The 5,573-nt window shown below is 48.8% G+C and overlaps 1 non-coding gene across 1 annotated transcript; it reads left to right on the top strand.

Annotated features, from left to right (window-relative positions):
• The first annotated feature begins 940 nt into the window (after positions 1-940).
• On the top strand, positions 941-1,104 carry LOC127041603 (U1 spliceosomal RNA). The gene has a single exon (XR_007771693.1). It is a non-coding gene; the product is annotated as a U1 spliceosomal RNA (small nuclear RNA).
• Positions 1,105-5,573: the final 4,469 nt, after the last annotated feature.

Here is a 5,573-nt window from a genome sequence, read left to right as displayed (position 1 = left end):
GGGGGCTGGTCACCTCCTCTCCATGCTGTGCTGCCCAGTGCAGCAGTCTGGGAGCTGATTTTGTTCGTGAAGACGGGGGCGGGGCGGGGGAAAGCATTGAGTACCTTAGCTTTTTCCACATCCTCTGTCACTAGGTTGCCTCTCTCATTCAGTAAGGGGCCCACAGTTTCCTTGACTTTCTTCTTGTTGCTAACATACCTGAAGAAACCCTTCTTCTTGTTACTCTTAACATCTCTTGCTAGCTGCAACTCCAAGCCTGAGTTGCCCTTCCTGATTTTGCTCCTGCCCTGCCCGAGCAATAGTTTTATACTCCTCCCTGGTCATTTGTCCAATCTTCCACTTCTTCCGACGGCGCTGCCTGCCAATGCACTCAGCCTCACTTGGCAGGTAACAAAAGGGATGGAGTGGCCTTCCAGTTTCTGGAGAGTGGCTGACAACACCTGACCTTCGGCACTGAGGAAAAACTGACGTGAGACAAGGCAGGGGAGGTCGTTCTTGTATTGGACCAACTTCCGGTGGGGAGAGAGAGCAGCAAAATGCAAGCTGCACTCTTTCCCCAGCAGCAGCTGGTCCATGTCGTCTCTCTGATAGCCTGGATGCCTGGGACGGGACCCGGCTTCAACTCCAGGGCACGCAAGAGCCCTGGCCCGGGCAGGCAGGGGGAAGGGCCCGAGCGGAGGGGCGGAGCCGCATGAGCGTGGATGCAGATCTGTGTGCGAGCAGAGCATTGTGGGAGCAGAGACAGGCTGCCCGGCAGGGCCCGCCTTTGGCCCCACGAGCTCGGCATGGAGAAGGGAGGGGCCTCGGGGACGCGGCGGGGCAGCTGTCGGCAGTGGGGGCCGGTGTGGGCGAGGCCGGGGGCTCGGGGCGCTGTGATCCGCCCCACATCTTATAAGTCTGGGGAGAGCGAGGGCAGGTGGCAGCTGGGCAGTTGGACCTCATACTTACTTGGCAGGGGAAATACCATGATCATGGAGATGGTTTTCCCAGGATGAGACTCATCCATTGCACTGTGGGTGTGCTGACCCCTGCAATTTCCCCAAGTGTGGGAAACTCGACTGCATAATTTATGGCAGTGGGGGACTGTGTCCGTGCTCTCCCCTGATGATTGGTTGAAAAGACAGGAAAATGAAATGCCTTGGGGAGTGCTGCTCAGTGGGCTGGGGATGCTTGGTCCACTGTGTAGCTGTGTGTTTGGTTGGTTTTGACAAAAGCAGTTTTGTTCTCTTGTCTTTGTGACTGTTCTCTTCCTCAGGCCTTATAGCTTTTAGCACCTTTGTCATTGCTGCTGAGAATGGGGCCAAGAGAGAAAAAGCAAAGCTCACTTCTGAAACTTTACTTGTGGTTTTCAAGGCTCTGTGCTTTCTTGACCTTCCCTGGTCTTTTGCAGCTGATCTGCTCTCTAGTCTGCTTTTGTGGGGGCGGGGCTTGGACCAATCCCTTCTTGTGCTCTAAGGGGAGCTGCCCGCCCGCCTGCTCTGCTTCTTTCCCTGCTTGTACCTTCTTGCCCAGCTCTCCTTCTTGGGCTCTTCCTCCATTGACAGGGGGACGGCCTGTCCAAAAGGCCTGTCCTGCCCGGTCCCCTCGTCCACCAGGCAGCCTCGCCCCCTGCCCTGGGGCCGTTTTGGCTTTTGCTGTCTGTTCTTGTCTCGTGGTGGCCTCCCTGTCTGTGCTATGGAGACCAGGCAGTCACAATCCTGTGCTGGAGGAGGTCTTTCCATCGCTTTAGGCCCACCGCCTCCACGAATGCCCTTAGCTACGCTGGGGCTTAGGGCGGCGTGGCCACATCGCGCAGGAGCGGGGTTCCCTTTTGCGCACCCCTGACGGACGGAGCTGTTTTGACTTAACTCTTCGGGATGCTCCAACCCTCGGGCCTGGTCTGCACGGGGAATGTAAATCGGCGCGGCTACGTCAGTCCACGCCTTGGTGGGAAGAATTTTCCCGTCGACCTAGCTCCCGCCTTTCGGGGAGGTGGATGGCCTGCACCAACGAGGAAAGCCCTCTCCAGGACCCTTCTCCGGGAACAGTGCCCTTCCATTTGGGGAGATTATGCTGACCTGTGACTACCAATCTCTCACTGTTAACTCTTACAGCAAACAAGGGCAAAGAAAGCCTATGCAAGCGCTATTCTGCAGCCCCGATGCTCTTTTCTGCTGCTTCCCACCGTAGGTTAAGCAGGGTCACTATGAACTCTAGCCTGCCATCTTTTGGTGATCTGTTGTAAAGGCCTTTTGAGGCTGATGTCATTTGCATGGTTCCACCCACTCCGGATTGCATGATGGGAGTGCTTGCCCAAACGGTCATTTCAGCTACTGTGGGATCCCCAGTCTCTTTGTTATTGGGGCAGGAGTAATGCAGTGTATTTTCCTGTTCGTTCTGGATCAAGGAGAGAGTAACTGTACCTGGCATTTGAGGCCTGAGAGCTTCTTCCTCCCCTGAAAAGTACTCACCCATTAAGGAGTCTGGGTTCCAAAGACCCAAAGCTTGTGGGTGGTGGGGATGGATGTTTGTTTGGTTCTGGCTGGTCTGTGTTTGTGCCTGCAGGTTTCTTTCTTGATGTGTAAAGACAGAGAAGTTTTTGAATTTCTTTGAGTTGTTGTTAGTGCTGCAGTCGTTTGCTTTAAGTTTATGCCACTCAATGTCTTTCAGGGTATGCTTTGGTTCCTGCGAGGTAAAAAGCTGCTGCGTGTGTGGTGTTATGGAGTGAGGTAGCAAAGGTTGGTGTTGCAGAGGTGGTGCATGTGCCACAAAAATCCCCCCCCCTGCACCAACCACAGCTCTGGTCCCAGAGTCCAGAATTTGCATAAACCCTCCTGCTGACCTGTGACTAAGAATTTGGTTGCAGAGATAGTTCATGTGTCACAAAACTTGTGTCCCACAGCTGATCTCCCAGTGTGCAATCTGCAAAATTTCCTTACCATTTGAGCTGTAAGGAGCATTTTACCCATCTATGGAGTTGTTTACAACTTCTAGTGTGGGAATGAGATGCCAGCCCAGCAGTTTATGTACGCCTAAAAAGAACATTTAGTCATTAATGACTTTTTATCTGTGGAATAGATGCAAAAAGGCATTAGAACTATGAAAGCTTTATTTTTAAACTAGAGAGATACATAAAACCTACAACTTGCCTTTAGAGATTTCACAAGAAAACTGTACTAGTAAATACAAACATCCTTTTCAATCTCTCTTATTTCACTATGCTTTGGAACCCATGTCCCTTGCCTAATGAGATTTATGTAGGTTCGGGTGAGTTCCGAAATCATGAACTGCTAAGTACCGTTCTACTGTCCTTGATTTATATCACCGGAATAACTGCACTTTATTACCCCTGTCCTAATAAGAAAGAGACTGGGGATCCCACAGCAGCCAAAATGACCCTTTGGACAGGCACCCCCATCATGCAATCTGGGGTGGGTGTAACCATGCAAATGACATCAGCCTCAAAAGGCCTTTACAACAGATCACCAACAGATGGCAGGGTAGGGTTCATAGCGACCCTGCTTACATTCTCCCCCTAGCCAAGAATTGGTGGTCCTGATAAATCACATTCCCTATTATACCAACTCATTGGTATTGAATGCAAAGTTATGGCTAGCAAAAGTAGCCACCCACCTCTGCCTTGTAGCATCCAGCTTAGCCCTTGTTAACACTGTCGTGGAAATGACCACCAACGAGTTGAGTTGATCAGACAGCCTGAGGCTCCTTTATTGATTAATCAGAGAATACACGCATATGCATGGAGAGACGACTAGTCCTCTAGCAAGAGGTAAGCCGCTCTACCTTACAGCGGAGATACCTGTGTTTATAAAGCCTAAAACCGCAAATTATCACATGAGCTTGTACATCTGTCATTACCTTATTTGAGTGATACATGACATGTTCTCAAAACAATTATTTCAAAAAGAGCTAAAATTGCTAAGCTTGTCCCTTTTTACTTCCTCTTAGGAAGCTCCTTTTATTGCCAAGTCCTTGACACCCCGGTTATCCTTCTCTTGCGGTTTGAGCAGCTGTTTCTCAAGCAAATTTTGAGGAACTTATGTTCCAAAAATACTTATTGTTTGTTCTGTTAGTTGGGTTATTATGATTTATTTTTTATGCTTACATGAGCTACTTAATAACCTACAATGACCTAACAGCTGTTAGTCTTCTGGCAGTGATAGATAGGTTATTTTGGGATTTTTCAGTTTTAACCCCATATAGCAGCATTAATTATTGTAGCAGCATTTAGTAATATAATAGTGTTATAATAGTAGTGTATAGTAAAATCAGAGAGTGAGCCTCAGGAGGGTTAGTGGAAAATCAACTTTTCTTACTCTGCTATATGTTAGTATGATTGAGGCCTAAGGCCTTGATGTAATTATTAGCTTGATCAAGACCCGGCTTTTGGGCCTGGGGTTAGTTTTCTTTATCAATTCCCTCCTTTGTTTGCTGCTAATGGGTCCCCCCCGGCAGCAAACACTTCATCAATATCTGATAGGGGGATATTCATAAGCTCCTGGGCAATCTGTTCGATTGTTTCCTGATCCACCGTTCCTTGGCCAGGGTTACCTTCCTGGGGAGTGTTAGAAGGGGTCTGAACGTTGTCAGGGAGGCTAGTTCTGAAAGTAACACAAATATCATTACTGACATTGGTGGGTGTGTAATATGGTTCGGGTCTGACAGGGTTAAGAGAAACCAATTGTGGAGGGGGATAGTAACGGGAAGGAGTACTAGGGCAAGTACAATGTGACCAGCAATTACAACAACACCAACAGCAAATACATACAAAGGCAATTGTACCAATGGTGAAAAGAAGCCATACATACCAAGGGTGTTTCTGGGGTGACTGAAAACTTTTTGTGAATTGACATAAAACATCACCTTTAACACAAAGGGTAGAGACTAAATGAACCGTTTGGAGGGCATTCAAAGCTTCTTGGTAAACAGTTTCTAAATAGTGAATCTGGGTTTGTAAATGTGAAATAGATTGTATGTTCTGGTAGGAGGGATAACAATGAGTGAAATCGGTCAGGAACAACAGAGGTCCAGTCGAAGGGAACCTGAAATTCTAAATAAACCTGATAGTCTTTTTCTGCGGGCCAGTAAATGTTGTGGGTACCTGAGCTGGTGTGGAGATTAAAAGCCACATCGTGTATGAGTGAGGAATTAACATGAACGCAAACTGCTGTTAGCGGATAGTAGGTCATGGGAGGCTAGGTCTTGTAAAGTACCAGGACCCTCCCAACATACCCGGTGGTGAACAGTTACTACCTCCCCTGGGTGTAGTTTTCTAAAGCATTGCAGTTGTGGGGGCTGCAAAGGCCAATAGGTCCAGAGATCACCTAGACCTATCCAAAGGTCAGGGGTTATAGCCGGGGCACCAATTAGGAAGCGGTTAGGACCGCCAGGGGGTTTAATTTCCCAAACGTCTCGATGAATTACCCAGTCCCACAAACAACCGCCCCAAGGGCCTGGAAGGATACGGTAAGTGGGGGCCCAAAATCCTCTCACGGGTCCATAAGCCCGGAAGGAACATTGTGAGCACCAACATCTCCATTTAGAGAATTTCCACGTAAGCCTCCATGGCCATAAAT

The sequence above is a fragment of the Gopherus flavomarginatus genome (assembly GCF_025201925.1).
Source record: "Gopherus flavomarginatus isolate rGopFla2 chromosome 13 unlocalized genomic scaffold, rGopFla2.mat.asm SUPER_13_unloc_3, whole genome shotgun sequence".
NCBI classification, from domain to species: domain Eukaryota; kingdom Metazoa; phylum Chordata; order Testudines; family Testudinidae; genus Gopherus; species Gopherus flavomarginatus.
This window is presented reverse-complemented; position numbering and strand designations above follow the sequence as displayed.